The following is a 21,995-nucleotide window of genomic DNA, read 5'->3' as shown; positions in this document are numbered from 1 at the left end:
CTGTCCATGTCTGTGTGCCTGTTTCTGTTGCTCTGCCACTGTACATCTGTGTCTCTGTCTGTCTATCTCCCACTGTCTGTCTCTCGCTGCTCCTCTCTACCTGGCTCTGTCTGTCTTTTTGTCTCTATCAGTTTGTCTCTTCTGCTGTCTGTCTCTGTCTGTCTATGTCCCCGTCTTAATGTTTCTCTGCCGCCTATCTATAGCTGTCTGTCAGCCTGTCCATCTGAATTCGTGTCTCTGTGTTTGTTTCTCTGTCTATGTCTGTCTGTCTCTGCCTCTATGTGGGTCTGTTTTTCTCTGTCTCTCTCTCTGGCTTTGTCTGTCTTTGTCTTTCACTCTGTCATTTTCTGTCTCAGTCTGTCTGTCTCTGACTATCTATGTTTCTGACTGTCTCTGTTTATCTCTCTCCAGCTCTCTCTATCTTTGTCACTCTCTCTCTCTCTGTCAATTTCTGTTGCTGAATGAGTCACTGACCTTCCGCGTCCATTTCACTGATTCTCTGTCTGTCTGTTTCTCTGTGTCTACCACTGTCTGGCTCTGTCTGTCTGAGTCTATTTCTCTTTTTGCTTCGCTATCTCTGCCTTTCTGTGTCTCTGTCTGCCGGGCTCGATGCATATATCTGTCTCTGTCCTTGTCGGCCTGACGATCTCAGTCTTTCTGTCACTGCCTGTCTGTCTCTGTCTCTTTGTTTGGCTCTGTCTGTCTCTAGCTCTCTGTCTGTCTTTTTTAATTCATTTATGAGATGCGGGCGTCGCTGGCAAGGCCAGCATTTATTGCTTAAGTAGCTGGTGGTGAGCCGCCTTCTTGAACCGCTGCAGTCCGTGTTGTGAAATTACCCTCACAGTGCTGTCCCGGAGGGAGTGGAAGGATTTTGACCCAGCGACGATGAAGGATGTGCGATATACTTCTAAGTCAGGATGGTGTGTGACTTGGAAGGGAACTTGGAAGTCGGGTGTTCCCTTGCGCCTGCTACCCTTGTCCTTCTAGATGGAAGAGGTCGCAGGTTTGGGAGGTGCTGCCGAAGATGCCTTAGCGAGTTGCTGTAGTGCATCTTGTAGATGGTACACACTGCAGCCACGGTATGCCGATGGTGTAGAGAGTGAATGTTTAAAGTGGTGGATGGGGTGCCATTCAAGCGGACTGCTTTGTCCTGGATGGTGTCGAGCTTCTTGAGTGTTTTTGGAGCTGCACTCATCCAGGCAAGTGAAGAGTATTCCATCACACTCCTTATTTGTGCCTTGTAGTTGGTGGAAAGGCTTTGGGAAGTCAGCAGGTGAGACACTCGCCACACAATATGCAGCCACTGACCTGCTCTTCTTGCCACAATATTTATGTGGCTGGTCCAGTTAAGTTTTTGGTCAGTGGTGACCCCCCAGGATGTTGGTGGTGGGGGATTCGGCGATGGCAATGCTGCTGACTGTCAAGATGAGGCGGGTAGACTCTCGGTTGCTGGAGATAATCATTGCCTTGCACTTCTGTGGCGTGAATATTACCTGCCACTTATCAGCCGAAGCTTGAAATTCATCGAGGTCTTGTTGCATGTGGGCACGGACTGTTGCATTATCTGAGGAGTTAAGAAAGGCTCTGAACTCATCATCTGCAATCATCATCGAACATCTCCATTTTTATCTTATGTTGGAGGGAAGGTCATTGATGGAGCAGCTGAAGATGGTTGAGCCTAGGACACTGCCCAGAGGACTCCTGCAGTGATGTCTTGGCCTGAGATGATTGGCCTCCATCAACCACAACCATCTTCATTTGTGCTAATTATGAATCCAGCCAGTGATTAGCTTTCCACTAATTCCCATTAATTTCAATTTTGCTAGGGCTCCTTGATGCCAAACTCGGTCAAATTCTGTCAGTCTCACCTCACCTCTGGAATTCAGCTACTTCGTGTATGTTTGGAGCAAGGCAGTAATGAGTTCTGGAGCCGAGTGGTCCTGGTGGAGCCTGAACTGAGCATTGGTGAGCAGCTTATTGCTGAGTAAGTGCCACTTGATAGCACTGTCGATGACACCTTCCATCACTTTGCCGATGGTTGAGAGTAGAATGATGGGGCGGTAATTGGCCGGATTGGATTTGTCCTGCTTTTTGTGGACATGACATATCAGGGCTGTTTTCCACATTTTCCGATTGATGCCAGTGTTGTAGCTGTACTGGAGCAGCTAGGCTAGAGTCTTGGCTAGTTTTGGAGCACAAGTCTTCAGCACGACAGCCGGGATGTTGTCAGGGCCCATACACTTTGCTGCATCCAGTGCGCTCAGCCTGTTCTTGTTATCACGTGGACTGAATCGAATTGGCTGAAGACTGGCTTCTGTGTGGCAGGACTGCAGAGCTTTGTTCTGATCCGTTGATTGTGGGATCACTTAGGCCTGTCTATAGCACACCGTTTCCGCTGGTTAGCATGTTTACTCCACTATAACTTTCCTACTTGTTTGTGGCCAATAAAATACACCTAGTAGTGTAATGGCACCGCTATTATTTCTTAACTCTAACAAAATAGATTCTGTCCTTGTCACTTCCAGGATATCCTCTCTCTCCTGTACTGTAATATTCCCCTAAATCAATACTGCCCCATCACTTCACAGATAATAGGAGCAGGAGTTGGCCATTCGGCCCCTCGAGCCTGCTCCGCCATTCAATGCGATTATGGCTGATCATCCAAATTCAGTACTCTGTCCCTGCTTTCTCCCCATATCCCTTGATCCCCTTAGACTTAAGAAATATATCTAACACTTTCTTGAATATATTTAATGAATTGCCCTCAACTGTCTTCTGTGGTAGATAATTCCAAAGGTCCACCACTCTCTGGGTGAATAAATTCCTCCTCATCTCAGTCTAAAATGGCTTACCCCTTATCTTTAGATTATGACCCCTGCTTCTGGACTCCCCTGCCATCGGGAACAGCCTTCCTGCATCTAGTCTGTCTAGTCCTGTTATAATTTTATAAGATTCAATGAGATTCACTCTCTTTCTTCTAAACTCCAGCGATTATATCCCAATCGACCCATTCTCTCCTGATACGTCATTCCTGCCATCCCAGGTATCAGTCCAGTGAATCTTCGCTGCACGCCCTCCATCGCAAGAATACCCTTCCTCAGATAAGGCGACCAAAAACTGCACACAATACTCAAGGTGTGGCCTCACCAAGGCCCGGTGCAACTGCATCAAGCCATCCCTGCTCCTGTACTGAAACCCTCCCGCTATGAAGGCCAATACACCACTTGCCTTCTTAAATGCCTGCCACACCTGCATGCTTAACTTCCGCAACTGCTGCCCAAGGACACCCAGTTCTTGTTGCACTTCCCCTTTGCCCAATCTATTGCCGTTCAAATAATAATCTGCCTTCCTGTTTTTGTCACCAAAGTGCATAAACTCGCCTTTATCCACATTATACTGCATCTGCCATGCATCTGCCCAGTCACCCAACCGGTCTAAATCATACTGGAGTTTCGCTGCATCATCCTCAGAGCACACACGCCCACCCAGCGTTGTGTCGTCTGCAAACTTGGAGATATTACATCTAGTTCCTTCGTCTAGATCATTAATATATATTTCGAATAACTGGTGCCATAGCACCGATCCCTGCGGTACCACACTATTCACTGCCTGCCACTCAGAAAAAGACTCGTTTATTCCAAATCTTTGCTTCCTGTCTGCCAAACAGTTCTCTATCCAAGTCAGTACCTTACCCCCATCCCATGTGCTTCAACTTTGTATGCTAATCCCTTATGCGGGACCTTATTGAAAGTCCAAATATACCCCATCCACTGGTTCTCCCTTATCTATTCTATCAGTTACACCCTCAATAAATTTCATTCGGTTAGTCAAGCATGATTTACCTTTTGTAAATCCATGTTGACTTTTTCCGATCCTGTCACTGTTTTCCAAGTGCTCTGCTATTACATCTTTTGCAATGGACCATATCATTTTCCCCACTCCCGATGCCAGGCTTACTGGTCTATAATTCCCCCTTATCTCTCTACAATCTTTCTTAAATAGTGGGGTTACATTAGCTACCCTCCAATCCATGGGAACTGTTCCAGGGTCTATACAATTTTGGAAGATGACCATCAATGCATCTACTATTTCTAGCGCCACTTCCTTAATACCCTATGATGTGGATTATCAGGCCCTGGGGATTTATTGGCCTTCAATCCCGTCAATTTTCCTAACACCATTTCCCTACAAATACTGATTTCAATCAGATTTTCCCTCATCATTAGATCCTATGTTGCCCGACATCTCCGGGAGGTTATTTGTCTTCTCCTTTGTGAAGACAGAACCAAAGTATGTATTTAATTGGTCAGCCATTTCTTTGTTCCCCCTTATAAATTCCCCTGATTCTGACTGCAAGGGACCTACCCACGCTTGACTTCACCAATCTTTTTCTCTTCACATATCGATAGAATTGTTTACAGTCAGTTTTTTATGTTCCCTGCAAGCTCTCTCTCATACTCTATTGTCCCCCTCTTAATTAATCCGTTTGTCCTCCTTTGCTGAATAATAAACTACTCCCAATCCACAGGTTTGCTGCTTTTCTGGCCAATTTATATATTCTCTCCTTGGATCTTATGCTATACATAAATTCTCTTGTTAGCCACGGTTGTGTCACGTTTTTTGTTTTATTTCTATGCCAAACAGGGATGAACAAATCATGTCGTTCATCCATGCGATCTTTAAATGTTTGCCATGATTATTCACCGTCAACCCTTTAAGTAACGTTCCCCAATCCATCCTAGCCAACTCACACCTCATACCATCGTAGTGTCCTTTATTTAAATTCAGGACCCTAGTCTCTGAGTCAACTACTTCGCTCTCCTTCTTAATGAGGAATTCTATCATATTGTGAGCGTTCCTCCACAAGGGGCTACACACAACAAGATTGCTAATTACTCCTTTCTCATTACATGGCATCCAGTCTAAGATGGCCTGATCTCTAGTTGGTTCCTCGACATGTTGGTCCAGGAAACCATGCCGTATCCACTCTAGGAATTCCTCTTCCACAGTACTGTTACTAATTTGGTTAGCCCAATCTACATAGAGATTAAAGTCACCCATGATAACTGCTGTGCCCTTATTGCAAGTGTCAATAATTTCCCATTTCTTGCCACCCCCAACCTCAGCATTATTTTTTCGGGGTCTGTATACAACTCCCACTAACGTTTTGTGACATTTGGTATTTCTCAACTCTACCCATACAGATTCCACATCATCAGAGCTAATATCCTTCCTTAATATGGTGTTAATCTGCTCTTTAACCAGCAATGGTACCCCACGTGCTGTTCTATTTTGCCTGTATTTCCAGAATATTGAATACCACTGCATGTTTAATTCCCAGCCTTGGTCACCCTGGAGCCATGTCTCCATTATCTCAATTATATCATATCCGTTATCATCTATTTGCACAACTAATTCTTCCACTTTATTACGAATGCTCCTCGCATTAAGACACAAAGCCTTCAGGCTTGCTTTTTTAACACTCTTAGCCCATCCAATATTTAGAACTGAATACCGGTTAGAGAGTGTGATGCACTCAGGGGACTGCTGCAAAACCTGCCTGGTCCTGCTTGCCTGTCTGGCGCTCACCCATTCCCTCTCTGCCGGCACACTATTAAGCTGCGGTGTGGCCACCTCCTGAAACGTGCTATCCACGTAGCTGTCAGTCTCACGGATACACCGCAGTGGCGCCAGTTGCTGCTCAGTGTCCAAAAGCCGGACTTCCAGCTCCTCCAGCTGACGACATCTCCTGCACATGTGGTTGTCCAGGAGACGGAAGATTACTGGTGTTACCACATGGCACAAGATGCGCACTCCACGGGAATGAGGTGCCCTGCCTCGTCTTTATTTAATAGGCCATTATTAACTTACCAGAAATAAACTCAGGACTTTCAAAAATATTTTTAGAATTTCCTTTGTTAGACTGTTCAAATAATCTGTACAATCAGTTCTTGTTTGCCGCGTAATCATCTCATGCTGTCTGCCAAGTGAGATCCCGTGAACTGTGAGTTTGTGGGAACACGAGATTACAGGACTTTGGACCAGAGAGGCAGTGGGCGGGTCTGGCTAGTAGTTTGAGGAGCTGTAATAGTTTGAGGTGCTGTATTACTTTTGGGTTCGCATTCACTTGAGATACTCTATTAGGTTGAAATGTTGTATTAGGTTGAGGTGCTGCATTAGGGTGTGGCAGACTCTGGAACAGTACCCGTGGATTGGAGGGTAGCTAATGTTACCCCACTATTCAAAATAGGTGGTAGAGAAAAAGCGGGGATTTATAGACCGGTAAGCCTGACATTGGTAGTGGGGAAAATGCTAGAGTCTATTATAAAAGATGTAATAGCAGAGCATTTGGAAAGCAGTGACAAAATCGGTCCAAGTCAACATGGATTTACAAAAGGTAAATCATGCTTGAATAATCTACTGGAATTTTTTGAGGATGTAACTGGTAAAATAGATAAGGGAGAACCAGTGGATGTGGTGTATTTGGACTTTCAGAAGGCTTTCGATAAGGTCCCACATAAGAGATTAGTGTGCAAAATTAAGGCACATGGGATTGGGGGCAGGTATTGACTTGGATAGAGAACTGGTTGGCGGACAGAAAGCAAAGAGTTGGAATAAACGGGTCGTTTTCCAAGTGGCAGGCAGTGACTAGTGGTGTACCACAAGGATCGGTCCTAGGACCCCAGCTGTTCACAATATATATTATTGATCTGGACGAGGGAATTGGATGTAATATCCCCAAATTTGCAGACGACACAAAGCCGGGTGTGAGGGTAAGCTGTGAGGAGGATGTCGTGAAACTCCAGTACGAACTGGACAGGTTGGGTGATTGGGCAGGAGCATGGCAAATGCACTATAACGTGGATAAATGTGAGGTTAACCACTTTGGTGGCAAAAACAGGAAGGCAGACTATTATTTGAACGGCAATAGATTGGGAGAAGGGGAAGTGCAAAGAGACCTGGGTGTTCTTGTGCACCAGTCGCTGAAGGTAAGCATGCAGGTGCAGCAGGCGGTTAAGAAGGCAAATGGTATGTTGGCCTTCGTAGCAAGAGGGTTCGAGTACAGGAACAAGGGTGTCTTGCTATAGTTGTACAGGGCCTTGGTGAGACCGCACCTTGAGTATTTTGTGCAGTTTTTGTCGCCTTACCTGAGGAAGGACGTGCTTGCCATGGAAGGAGTGCAACGAAGATTCACCAGGCTGATACCTGGGATGGCAGGAATGACGTATGAGGAGAGATTGTGCCGATTGGGCTTATACTCACTGGAGTTTAGAAGATTGAGAGGGGATCTCATCGAAACCTATAAAATTCTGTCAGGCCTGGACAGACTAGATGCAGGAAGGATGTTTTTGATGGCCGGGGAGCCCAGAACCAGGGGTCATAGTCTAAGGATCAGGGGTCAGCCATTTAGGACTGAACTGAGGATTCATTTCTTCACCCAGAGAGTGGTGAACCTGTGGAATTCTCTGCCACAGAGGGCAGTGGAGGCCAGTTCATTAAATATATTCAAGAAAGAGTTGGATATATTTCTTAAGGCTAAGGGGGTCAAGGGATATGGGGAGAAGGCGGGGCAGGGTACTGAATTTGGATGATCAGCCATGATCTCATTGAATGGCGGAGCAGGCTCGAAGGGCCGAATGGCCTACTCCTGCTGGAATCTTCTATGTGTCTATGTTTCTATGTATTAATATAACGTGCTGCATTATTTTAGGTAATGTATTAATTTGAGCGGCTGTAATCGATTGAGGTGCTGTGTTAGTTTGAGGGGCTGTATTAGTTTGAGGTACTGTATTAGTTTGATGAGCTGTATTAATTTAATGGGAAGTATTAATTTCAGGCTCTGTATTAGTTTGAGGTACTGTATTAGTTTGTCGGTCTGTATTATTTTGAGATACTGTATTAGTTTGAGGTACTGAATTAGTTTGAGGGTCTGTATTAGTTAAAGGGGCTGTATTAGTTTGAAGAGCTGCATTAGTTTGAGGGGCTGTATTAGTTTGAGGTACTGTATAAGTTTGATGAGCTGTATTAATTTGAGGGGAAGAATGAGTTGAAGGAATTGTATTAGTTTGAGGGGCTGTAATAGATTGATGGGCTGTATTAGTTTCAGGGGCAGTATTAGTTTGAGCTACTGTATTAGTTTGAGGGGCTGTATTAGTTTGAGGATCTGTATCAGTTTGCGGTCAGCTTTAAGTTCCTCGGAGTCCACATCATGGAAGACCTCTCCCAGCAGCGCCTATATTTCCTAAGGAGGCTGAAGGGAGGTAACCTGTCACCCCTGATCCTCTCTAACTTTTACCGCTGCACAATAGAGAGCATCTGATGAACTGTATCACAGTGTGGTATGGCAGCTGTAGCTACTATGACCGGAAAGCCCTGCAGCGGGTAGTCAAAACTGCCCAACGCATTAAAGGCACCCGGCTACCGACCATAGAGCACATATACCAGAAACGCTGTTTACGGAGGTCACGGACCATCATCAAAGACCCTACCCATCCCAGCCACAGTCTGTTCGCCCTCCTGCCATCTGGGAGATGCTGCAGATGCTTTCGCACCCGAATGACCAGATTTAGGAACAACTTCTTTCCCAGGGCTGTCATCCTACTGAACTCCACAAATAAACTCTAAAGTCTGCACATCTGCCAATGCACTTTAATTATGGTTATGTTTATGTTAATGTATTACAAGACAAATGAATGTTGAAATGTATAATCTTAGTATACACTCTCGGGAGCCGCAAGCCTACATTTCGTTGTACTGCACTTGTGCACTAACAATGACAATAAATTTGATTATTATTATTATAGTTTGAGGTACTGTATTAGTTTGGTGGGCTGTATTAGTTCGAGTATCTGTATTATTTTGATTGGGTTTATTAGTTTGAGGAGCTGTATTAGATTGAGGTACGCTATTAATTTGAGGGGCTGTATTAATTTTAGCGGCTTTATTCGTTTGAAGGGGTGCATTAGATTGAGTTTCTGTATGAGTTTCACAGAATCACAGAAACCCCACAGTGCAGATAGAGGCCATTTTGGCCCATCAGGCCTGCACCAACACATATCCCACCCTATCCCCGTAACCCCACGTATTTAATCCCCCTAACACTAAGGGTCAATTTATCATAGCCAATCAACCTAACCCGCACATCTTTGGACTGTGGGAAGAAACCGAAGCAAACCAATGGAGAATGTGCAAACTCCACACAGACAGTCGCTCGAGGCCGGATTCGAATCTGGGTCCTTGGCGCTGTGAGGCAACAGTGCTAACCAGTATGCCACCGTGCTGCCCTTGAGGCGGTGTATTTGTTTGAGTGTCTTTATCAGTTTGAGGGGTGTATTAGTTGGAGGGTTTGTATTAGATTGACGTACTGTATTAGTTTTAGGGGCTGTATTAGATTGAGGTAATGAATTAATTTGATAGGCTGTATTAGTTTGAGGCGCTGTAGTTGTTTGAGGTGCTGCATTAGTTTGAGGTTCTGTATTAGTTATTGGGTCTGTATTAGTTTGAGGGTCTGTTTTAGTTTGAGGTACTTTCTTCGTTTAAGGGGCTGTATTAGTTTGAGGTAATGTATTAGTTTGAGGGGTGTATTATTTTGAGGAACTATATTAGCTTGATGGGGTGTATTAGTTTCAGGGGCTGTATTAGTTTGAAGGAGTGTATTAGTTTGGCAGACCGTTTTATTTGAGGTACAGTATTAGCTTGAGGTGCTGTATTGTTTGAAGGTCCCTATTAGGTTGAGGTATTGTATTAGTTTGAGGGTATGTATTCGTTTGAGGTGCTGTATTCGTTTGAGGAGCTGTATTAGTTTGATGTACTTTATTAGTTTGAGGTGCTGTGTTAGCTTTGAGGATCCATCGACACACATTTCCCACTTTAATTGTTTAACTAAATGGCCATATTTAATGTGGACAGCCCCATTCCAGAGTGGAGCAGAGCAGCCCTGAGAGGACACTCTAACATTTGAAATTTAATTACTGAATGGCCACAGCAGAGTGAAGGACATCACTGAAACAATATGAGGTCTAGAGATGGGCCTGGTGGTGTTTGCAACAACAACGCCATTGCTGGGAGAATACAGCTGGCAATATTCACTAGTTTATTCATGTGATCAGAATTCTCCGGTCTTTGTGGTTTTCAATTTCAATCTCAGCACTAAATATATTCCATCACATCAGGGAATTAACTCGGCTGTCGTCATCTGTTTCTCCAATTGTTTTTTAAAAATAATATTTTCAGCGATGTTGAAACCTCAATGTCCCCGTGGAGATCCGGCAGCGTATAAATGAAAGGCTCTGGGAATGTCCCACCTCAGAGTTTAATTCAGAGAGATTGCCTGCACCACGAAAGAACACATCGCTTCAATCAGAAAATGCATCAGCCAATTCAACATGTGGAAAAATAATTCTACGTGATCATTGCCGTCATTGGTGTTCCTGGTAAGTGAGTATAACTATTGAAGTTGTGTGAATCTTTGTGTGAGCTGGTCTCTGGTTTTGCTTTGTGACTGATATTGTTACATCCTGAACTAGTGGTCACCGTTATACAAACACCCGATCAATTATAGCATTTCGTTTAGTCAAATGTCCAGAATTACCTCTGAAGTTTTATTCAAATGCCTCGAAGAAAGGTTAAGCTCCGTTTGTATCAGATGGGCTCGCTGTGTTATGAAGTTATTGCCTTTAGTGTAATATTGTGTACTGTTGAAACAGACCTCAGTGTAAGCAACTCTCTGAGTGAAGGTATCAGAGGAAGGGACTGTCACTGTAGAACTACGCAGTGTGGGTCGCTAATTGGAGTGGAACACCTGACCCCAGTGTCCATGTATTATTGGGAGTATCAGTCACTGTAGAATTGCACTGAGTGTGTCTCACTAACAGGAGTGGAACACTTGACCCCAGTGGCCATGTATTATTGGGAGTATCTGTCACTGTATAATTATGTTGAGTGTGGATCAATAACCGGAGTGTAACACCTCATCCCAGTGGTCATGTATTACTGGGAGTATCTGTCACTGTAGAACAACTGAGTGTGGTTCACTAACTGGAGTGGAACACCTCTTCCTAGTGGCTCAGTATTACTGGGACTATCTGTCACTGTAGAACTACTGAGTGTGGTTCACTAATTGGAGTGGAACACCTCATCCCAGTGGCTAGGTATTACTGGGAGTATCTGTCACTGTAGAAATGCACTGAGCGTGGGGCACTAACCAGAGTGGAACACCTGACCCTAGTGGCCAAACAATACTGGGAGTATCTGTCATTTTAAAATTGTATTGAGTGTGGGTCACTAACCGGACTGGAACTCCTGACCCCAGTGGCCATGTATTATTGGGGGTATCTGTCACTATCGAATTATACAGATGAGGATCACTAACCGAAGAGGAACACTTCATCCCAGTGGCCATATACCACTGCGATTATCTTTCACTGTAGAATTGTAGTGGGTGTAGGTCATGATGCAGAGTGGAACACCGCAGCCCAGAAGCCATGTATTACTGGGAATATCTCTCATTGTAGAATTGTACTGAGTGTGGGTCACTAACCGGTGTGGAACACCTTATCACAGTGGCCATGAATTACTGGGTGTATCTGTCACTGTAGAACTACTGAGTGTGGGTCACTAACAAGTGTGGAACACCTGACCCTTGTGGCCAGGTGTTACTGGGAGTATCTGCCATTTTAGAATTGTATTGAGTGTGGGTCACTAATCAGATCAGAACAACTGATCCCAGTATCCATGTATTAATGGGAATATCTGTCACTGTAGAATTGTACTGAGTGTGGGTCACTAACTGGAGTGCAACACCTGACCCCAGTGGCCATGTATTGCTGGGAGTATCTGTCACTGTAGAATTGTACTGAGTGTGGGTCACTAACCGAAGTTGAACATCAAAGCCCAGTGGTCCTGTATTACTGGGAGTACCTTGCACTGTAGAACTGTACTGAGTTGAGTTGCCAACCGGAATGGAACACCTGGCCCCTGGCCAAGTATTAATGGGAGTATCTCGCACTGTAGAATGTTACTGAGTCTGGATTACTAACCGGAGTGAAACACCTCACCCCTGTGGCCATGTATTACTGGGAGTATCTGTCACTGTAGAACTGTACTGAGTGTGGGTCACTAACCGGAGTAGCACACCTGACCCGAGTGGTCATGCATTAGTGGGAGTACCTGTCACTGTAGAACTGTACTGAGAGTGGGTCACTAACCGGAGTGGAACACCTCATCCCAGTGCCATGTATTACTGGGAGTATCTGTCACTGTAGAACTGTACTGGTGTGGGTCACTAACTGGAGTCGAACAACTCAGTTCCAATTTTACTTTTTTATAGATGACTGATCGCTCCCCTTCATGGAGCTGCATTTGTGTTTTCCGATTATAATCAATGGCTAAGTGGAAGATTTTTGCTGTTGGTTGAAGAAGTTTGGTTATAAGCATATGTGGCGCTGCAGTGAAGGTTCACGACATTGATTCCTGGGATGAGAGGGCTGTCCCATTATGAGACATTGTGTAGAATGGGCCTATACTCACTGAAGTTCAGAGGAATGAGAGGTGATCTCATTGAAACATACAGGATTCTTAAGGGGATTGCCAGATTTGGATGCTGACAGGTTGTTTCCCACTGTTTGAAGTGTCTAGAACTAGGGGCATGGTCTCAGGATAAAGGATAGGTCATTTAAGACCGAGATGTGAAGGATATTCTTCACTCTTTTTGGCTGTGAATCTTTGGAATTCTCTGCCCCAGAGGCCTGTGAATATTGAGTCTTTGAGGATATTCAAGACTGTGATAGATGGATTTTTGGACCCTGGGGGAATCAAGGGATATAGAGACCGGGCAGGAAAGGGCTCTTGAGGTCGATGATCAGCCATGATCTAATTGAATGGCGGAGCTGGCTCCAGGGGCCGTATGGCCTACTCCTGCTCCTATTTCTTATGTTCTTATGTACATATGTAAGTTGAAATCTATTGATATTGCATTTTTGCCCATTGAACTGCACCAACAGAAACAGATGTTAACTAATTACTGACAGGTAAGCAGCAGGATAGCAGTGTTACAGTATTCAAATCCTCTGTATAATGAGTCATTCTTACTCTATGTAGAATTATTATAAACACTTTAATTGTTTTGGTGCTGATTAATCCCCTTCCCCCCACATGTTCCTGAGAATCTGTATGTCTTGAGTCCTGAAAGTTTCCATTAGACAGGATGAATATTGTGCTGTGGTTATTGATTATTCCACTTCTGCACCAGATTATATTTTGACGAACCAGTTCTTATCTCTGATTCAGTCTCTACACAAGTAACCTGCACCGATCTCAGTGAGGTGAGACCCTGCGAGAAGAGTGACATATAACTGAAGAACATGCATATCAGGTTTTCATAATACAGAGATCAGTTCGGGGCCAGTGAATTGTAGCATTAAAATGGATAATAATGAAATAAATAGTGCAGTGCTTCAATAAATAGCACACTTCAATATCTGCAATGATTAACTGAACTGATGAATGTGATTAATTAGTAATCAAGTTACGGAGAACTCCTTGGAATTTGCCTTCACCCTCGTGTACTTCTCCAGCTTCCCCTTAAATGAATCTCTGCTATTCACCGCAAGTACTCCAAGTTGTAGCGATTTCCACATTCTAACCAACCTCTGAATAAAGAACCATCTCCTCAATTCCATATGGGATTTATTAGTTATTATCTTTTACCGATAATCTCCAGTGTTGCACTCATGCCACAAGTATAAACATCTACCCTGTGTTATCCTTTCAAAATTTAAAGCCCTCTATTAGGCCACCTGTCCAACTTCTCTTTTGTAAAGAAAGGAGCCCCAGTCTGTTCAACCTTTCCTGATGGTTATAATGTCTCAATTCTGGTGCCATCCTTGTAAAGAATTGCACTTTCTCCTGAGCCTTAATATCCTTTATGTAATATGGAGATCAGTACTGCACACAGTACGCTCAGTGTGGTATAAACAAGGTTCTATATAAGTTTAAGCTAACCTCTTTGCTTTACGATTCTATTCTTCTGGAAATGAACCCCAGTGCTTTGATTGCATGTTTATGGCTTTGTAAACATGCATTGCTACTTTAAATGATTTGTTAATCAGCACCCCTCTACCCCATTTCCACTCTGATTTTCCAAGGAGGATTTGGAAACATTATTCTTTCTACCAAAACGCAGTGCCTCTCACTTAGCTATATTGAAATTAATTTTCCATTTAAACGCCCTTTCTGTAAGTTTATTGCTGTCTTCAGGTATTGTGTTGCATTCTTCCTCTGTATTAACTGTACTCGTAATTTGGATTCTTCTGCAAGTTTTGACTTTGTGCTTCTGCTTTCCGAATCAACATCGTTTATGTAAATGGTGAACAACAGTGGTCGCAACGCCGATCCTTGTGGAACATCATTTCTCACCATCCACCGATCTGAGTGTGGTAAACCACTGTTATAGTTATCACTGTATATTGTTCTCACTGTTCTCACTGCCACATCACTACACGAGGTCGCCTCTTGTCGCACTGTTATACCTGGGCTGACCACCTCCGACTCCGCCCATTACCTGCCCAAGTATAAAGGTAGCTGACTGGCTAGTATTCCTCCCTGTTGGATCGGATCACCCACGAGGGTGGGCTCTGTTATTTAGCCAATAAAAACCTTCAGTAACGTTCTTAACTCGTCGCCTTTTATTGGACTAATTGATAGGCATATCAATTTTATTGACTAAATTTTAAAGATGTCTGATAATGAACAGCAACAGCAAGGAGCTCACCCAGCAGCACAGCAACAGCAGCCTCCAGACAACGGGCCACACCAGCCAGCTTGGCTGCAAGCCTTGAAACCACCATACCTGGATCTAAACCCACATGCACCAAACTCAGCCAACGACTTCAAACACTGGCTGGACTGCTTCGAATCGTACCTGGAGGAAGCCGTCGTCCCTCAGAGATCCAAACTAAGAGTCCTGAAAGCCCAAGCGAGCCCGAGAGTATATACACTCATCCAGGACATGACTACGTACGACGACGCCATCAACCTACTGAAACAGCAGTACCGGAGCCCGGTAAACTACATGTACACTAGGCATCTCTTAAGATCTCGCCAGCAACAGCCAGGAGAATCGATAGCTGAATTTTCACGAGCGCTGAGACAACTCGGCAGGAACTGTGACTTTAAAGCGGTGACGGCTACTGCAAACATGGAAGACAATGTCCGCGACGCCTTGGTGAGAGGCATACGTTCCGACTACACACGGCAAAGACTGCTTGAAGCTAAGGACATAGACCTGGACAAGGCCGAAGCCCTCGCCCTCACCCTAGAGGCCACCCAGCAAGACCAGGAAGCGTTTGCCAGGTACAATTCGCGACCCTGGGACTCGGGCCCGACCCCCACCCCACCACCCTTCACAGCGCTGCCCCCGGGACCTACCTCAGCGTCTGCATCACGGATCCGACCGGGCCCGCTAGCCCCGGTACCGGCCCCGACATCAGGCAACCCCGATCGGGCCGCTGGCTGCTTCTTTTGCGGCCAGGAGAAGCATCCGAGGTCGCGCTGCCCAGCCAAAAACTCGACCTGCAAAACCTGCCTCAAGAAAGGCCACTTCTCCAAGGCCTGCAGAAGCAAATCCTCAGAAGCCAGCAGTGCCTCATGCGAACCCTGGGGGCGGCCATCTTTGTGCGGGGCAGCCGAAGCCTGCAGAGCCTCATGGGAAAACCAGGGGCGGCCATCTTTGTGCGGGGCAGCCGAAGCCTGCAGAGCCTCATGGGAAAACCAGGGGCGGCCATCTTTGTGCGGGGCAGCCGAAGCCTGCAGAGCCTCATGGGAACAGCAGGGGCGGCCATCTTTGTGCGGGGCAAACGATTTAAACAGAGCCTCATGTGAACTACGGGGGCCGCCATCTTCGCCGCCATCTTGTCATGACAACGACGCGCTCATCTACACCCTAGCTTCCGTGACCCTGGATCAAGCCCGCCCGCACCACCTGGCCAGCTCAATGATGGACATCAAAGTCAACGGCCACGCCACGACCTGCCTGTTCGACAGCGGAAGCACGGAGAGCTTCATCCACCCAGACACGGTGAGCCACTACTCCCTCCCCGTCCTGCCAACGCGCAGCCGCATCTCGATGGCATCGAGGTCGCACGCCACAGACATCAGCGGCTACTGTGTCGTGACATTGTCGGTTAAAGGGACAGAGTATAAAAATTTTAAACTCCTCGTACTCCCCCAGCTGTGCGCTGCCGTCATACTAGGGCTGGACTTCCAATCCCACCTCCAAAGTGTTACCCTAGCATACGGTGGACCCCTCCCCCCACTCACAGTCGACAACCAGCGAAAGTTAAACCGCCCACCGCGTAACACCTGCAGCCTATCCACCCTCAAGGTACCGCCACCTTCCCTGTTCGCTAACCTCACCCCCGACTGCAAACCTGTCGCTACTAAGAGCAGGCGGTACAGCGCTGGGGACAGAGCCTTCATTAGCTCTGAGGTGCAGCGACTCCTGAAAGAGGGCATTATTGAGGGGAGCAGCAGCCCCTGTCGTGCCCAGGTGGTGGTAGTCAAGACCGGCGACAAAAATCGCCTGGTTATCGACTACAGCCAGACCATAAACAGATACACCCAGCTGGACGCATACCCCCTCCCCCGCATATCGGACATGGTCAATGAGATTGCACAATACCGCGTATTCTCGACCATCGACCTCAAGTCGGCCTACCACCAACTCCCCATCAGCCCGGAGGACAGCCAGTACACCGCCTTCGAGGCGAATGGCCGCCTCTACCAATTCCTTAGGGACCCTTTGGTGTCACCAACGGGGTCTCGGTTTTCCAACGGGAGATGGACCGGATGGTTGACCAGAACGGACTACAGGCCACTTTCCCCTATCTCGATAACGTCACCATCTGCGGCCGCAACCGGCAGGACCATGACGTGAATCTGGAGAAATTCCTCCGTACGGCCCAACGGCTGAACCTCACCTACAATAAGGAGAAATGTGTGTTTAACACAGCGCGCCTTGCCATCCATGGCTGTGTAGTAGAGAACGGAGTCATCGGCCCCGACCCCGAAAGAATGCGCCCCCTCATGGAGCTACCCCTCCCCCACTGTCCAAAAGCACTTAGGAGAACACTGGGGCTTTTCGCCTACTATGCCCAATGGGTACCCAATTATGCGGACAAAGCCAGACCCCTCCTGAAAACCACATCCTTCCCCCTCACGGAAGAGGCGTGCACGGCCTTCTCCCTCATTAAGGGAGACATAGCCAAGGCCACAATGCACGCAGTGGATGAGTCAATCCCCTTCCAAGTGGAGAGCGATGCATCCGACTTCGCCCTAGCCGCTACCCTTAACCAGGAGGGTAGGCCGGTAGCCTTCTTCTCAAGGACCCTACAGGGCCCCGAGACCCGACACTCGTCGGTCGAGAAGGAAGCCCAGGCAATTGTGGAGGCAGTACGGCGCTGGAGGCACTACTTGGCAGGCAAACGATTTACCCTCCTCACCGACCAACGCTCGGTTGCCTTCATGTTTAATAACAAGCTGAGGGGCAAGATCAAGAACGACAAAATCTTGAGGTGGAGAATCGAGCTTTCCACCTATGATTATGAGATCTTGTACCGGCCCGGTAAACTGAACGACCCCCCTGATGCTCTTTCACGCATTACATGCGCCAGCACGCAAAGTGATAGACTTCAGACCCTCCACAATGACCTCTGCCACCCCGGAGTCACCAGACTCTACCATTTCATTAAGGCCCGCAACCTGCCATACTCCATCGAGGAGGTCAGGACCATGACCAGGAACTGCCAGATCTGTGCTGAGTGCAAACCGCACTTCTATAAGCCGGACAGAGCAAGCCTGATCAAGGCCACCCGCCCCTTCGAGCGTCTGAGCATCGACTTCAAGGGGCCCCTACCGTCATCCGACCGTAATGTGTACTTCCTCAACATCGTTGATGAGTACTCCCGTTTCCCCTTTGCCTTCCCCTGCCCAGACATGACCAGTAACACGGTCATTAAATGCCTGAACAAACTCTTCGCCTTGTTCGGGTTCCCGAACTATATACATAGTGACCGGGGCGCCTCCTTCATGAGCGAGGAACTCCGTCAGTTCCTATTGGAGAGGGGTATTGCAGCAAGCAGGACCACCAGCTACAACCCCCGAGGGAACGGCCAGGTGGAAAGAGAGAACGCGACGGTATGGAAGGCCACCCTCTTAGCCTTAAAGTCTAAGGGCCTCCCAACCTCCCGCTGGCAAGAGGTCCTCCTGATTGCGCTGCACTCCATCCGGTCACTACTTTGCACTGCCATTAACACCACCCCCCATGCTCGAATGTTTGTCTTCCCCAGGAAGTCGACTACGGGAACCACCCTACCAACCTGGCTGACCTCTCCGGGACCCGTCTTGCTGCGAAAGCACGTGAGGGCCCATAAAACGGACCCCCTGGTCGAGAAGGTGAACCTCCTGCACGCCAACCCCCAGTACGCCTATGTGGCTTACCCAGACGGACGGGAGGACACTGTCTCCTTACGAGACCTCGCACCCTCACCCCCCCTCCCAACCCCCCGAGTCCAGCCGAGGTAGACGGCATGCCGGAACCCCACGAGCCTTTGCCGACTGCGCAGACACCAGCTTTAACACCGGATAATGTAACACCGCCGCTGCGACGATCGGAGAGGCTAACGAAGCCTCCGGACAGACTGACATACCAGAGCTGGTAATACACTTCACCCCGCCGGACTCTAATCTAAACAAGGGGTGAATGTGGTAAACCACTGTTATAGTTATCACTGTATATTGTTCTCACTGTTCTCACTGTCACATCACTACACGAGGTCGCCTCTTGTCGCACTGTTATACCTGGGCTGACCACCTCCGACTCCGCCCATTAACTGCCCAGGTATAAAGCTAGCTGACTGGCTAGTATTCCTCCCTGTTGGATCGGATCACCCACGAGGGTGGGCTCTGTTATTTAGCCAATAAAAACCTTCAGTTACGTTCTTAACTCGTCGCCTTTTATTGGACTAATTGATAGGCATATCACTGAGTAAATAGCTTCATGCACTTCTCCCTATTGTCTGTTCCTGCAGCCACCTTTCTATCCATTCTGCTGCTTGTCCCCAACTCCATTTGCGCTGTGATTCAGTCTGCTGTGTGGTACTTTATCGAATGGCTTTAAAAAATCAATGTATATTACATCGACTGCATTACCGTTATCAACTCTTTCTGATATGTATTCAAAGTATTCACTAAGGTTACTCAAACAAGACATTCTAAAGCGGGTGCAGGAACAGCGGGACCTGGGGGTACATGTACACAAATCGTTGAAGGTGGCAGGGCAGGTTGAGAAAGCCGTTAAAAAACCTTACGGGAATCTGGCCTTTCTAAATAGAGGCATAGAGTAAAAAAGCAAGGAAGTTATGAGGAACATCTATAAAACATTGGATCGGCCACAACTGGAATATTGTGTCCAATTCTGAGCACCGCACTTTAGGAAGTGCATGACGACTTTAGAGAGGGTGCAGAAAAGATTTACAAGAATGGTTCCAGGGATAAGGAACTTCAGTTACGTAGATATACTAGAGAAGCTGGGGTTGTTTTTCTTAAAGCAGAGATGATTGACAGGAGATTTGCTAGATGTGATCAAAATCATGAGGGGTCTAGACATAGTAGATTGAGAGAAGCTGTTCCAATTGGCAGAACGTTCGAAAACCAGAGGACACAGGTTTTAGGTGATGTACAGAACATCCAAAGGCGACATGAGGAAAAACTTTTTAAGGCAGTGATGCGCTATCAATTACTCATAAAAGACAGAGAGATAGGAGAGTAACTAAAAGGCTTTTATTAGCAAAGAACAGAGCATGCCTCTCGTGGTTGACTGGGTTCCAAGAAGGCAGGGGGCTGCAGAGCAGTCACCTTTATACCTGGGCCTGTGGGTGGAGCCAGGGGCGGAGCCAGCAGAGACATGCTGAGGCATGCATAGGTACAACAGTGTGCAACAACAACAGCAACGGTGAACAACAATAAAAGTGGTTTACCACATTCACCCCTTGTTTAAAATTGAGTCCGGTGGGGTGAAGTGTACTAAAGGTTCGTGTAAGTAAGTCTATCAGGTGGCCTTGTATGCCGTCCTGATCGTCGTGGTGGCGGCGGTGATGGTGCAGCATCCAACGTTGAATCAGGCATCTCATTGAGTGGTTGGGTGGTCAATGACGAGTCCTGGGGCTGCGGCATGCCGTCTAGCGGGGTTGGGTTGTGGGTAGTGGTGGATGGCAATGGTAGTGTTTCAGGGGCACTTGAAGGTGCGAGATCTCGTGTGGAGGCTGCGTCCTCCCGCCCGTCCGGGTACGCTACATAAGCGTACTGGGGGTAGGCGTGGGTAGTGGTGGGTGGCGAAGGATGTGTTTCGGGAGCACCTGAACGTGCGAGGTCTCGTATGGAGACTGTGTCCTCCCGCCCGTCCGGGTACACCATGTAAGCATACTGAGGGTTGGCATGGAGGAGGCTCACCCTCTCGACTAGGGGGTGTGTCTTATGGGACCTCACGTGCTTCCGCAGTAGGACAGGTCCTGGAGAAGTCAGCCATGTCGGTAACGAGGTCCCCGATGTGGACTTCCTGGGGAAGGAGAACATTCTCTCATGAGGGGTGGCATTGGTGGCTGTACAGAGCAGTGACCGAATGGAATGGAGCGCCGCAGGGAGGACCTCCTGCCAGCGAGAGGTTGGAAGGCCCTTAGATTTCAAGTTTAAAAGGACTGCCTTCCAGACCGTCGCATTCTCCCTTTCCACCTGGCCATTCCCCCGGGGGTTGTAGCTGGTGGTCCTGCTTGTAGCAATACCTCTCGCGAGCAGGTACTGACGAAGTTCGTCGCTCATAAAGGATGAGCCCCTGTCGCTATGAATATAGCTAGGGAAACCGAACAAGGCAAAGAGGTCATTCAGACATTTAATGACCGCGGTACTGCTCATGTCTGAGCAAGGGATGGCAAACGGGAAATGGCAGTACTCGTCAATTATGTTGAGGAAGTACACATTGCGGTCAGAGGAGGGGAGGGGCCCTTTAAAATCGACGCTCAGCCGTTCAAAGGGGCGCGTGGCTTTGATCAGGCTTGCTCTGTCTGGCCTATAAAAATGCGGTTTGCACTTGGCACAGATTTGGCAGTTCCTGGTCATGGTCCTGACCTCCTCGATGGAGTAGAGCAGGTTACGGGATTTGATGAAGTGAAAAAACCTGGTGACCCCCGGGTGGCAGAGGTCATTGTGGAGGGTCTTCAGTCTATCAACCTGCGCGTTGGCGCATGTTCCACGTGATAGGGCATCTGGGGGCTCATTGAGTTTCCCGGGCCGGTACAAGATATCGTAATTGTAGGTGGAGAGTTCGATTCTCCACCTCAAGATCTTGTCATTCTTGATTTTGCCCCTCTGCTTATTATTATACATAAAAGCTACTGAACGCTGGTCAGTGAGCAGGGTAAATCGTTTTCCGGCCAGGTAATGCCTCCAATGTCGCACAGCTTCCACAATGGCCTGGGCCTCCTTTTCGACAGAGCAGTGTCGAATCTCGGGGCCCTGGAGGGTCCTTGAGAAAAAGGCCACGGGACTCCCCGCCTGGTTAAGGGTTGCAGCTAGGGCAAAGTCGGATGCGTCGCTCTCCACTTGGAAAGTGATGGACTCATCCACTGCATGGATCGTGGCCCTCGCAATATCTCTTTTTATGAGAGTGAAGGCTGCACAGGCCTCTGCTGTCAGGGGGAAGGAGGTGGACTTGATGAGGGGTCTGGCTTTCTCCGCATAGTTGGGCACCCACTGAGCATAGTACGAGAAAAACCCTAGGCATCTCTTTAGTGCTTTTTGGCAGTGGGGGAGGGGGAGCTCCATAAGGGGGCGCATCCTGTCGGGGTCGGGGCCGATGATTCCGTTCTCCACTACACAGCCAAGAATGGCAAGGCGCGTGGTACGAAACATACATTTGTCCTTGTTGTATGTTAGGTTCAGCTGCT

The sequence above is a fragment of the Somniosus microcephalus genome, unplaced genomic scaffold, assembly GCF_052327205.1.
Source record: "Somniosus microcephalus isolate GS21.2 unplaced genomic scaffold, FLI_Smic_1.0 unresolved_chr5, whole genome shotgun sequence".
In the NCBI taxonomy this organism is placed as follows: domain Eukaryota; kingdom Metazoa; phylum Chordata; class Chondrichthyes; order Squaliformes; family Somniosidae; genus Somniosus; species Somniosus microcephalus.
The sequence above is the reverse complement of the archived record's forward strand: the minus strand, read 5'-3'. Positions refer to the sequence as shown.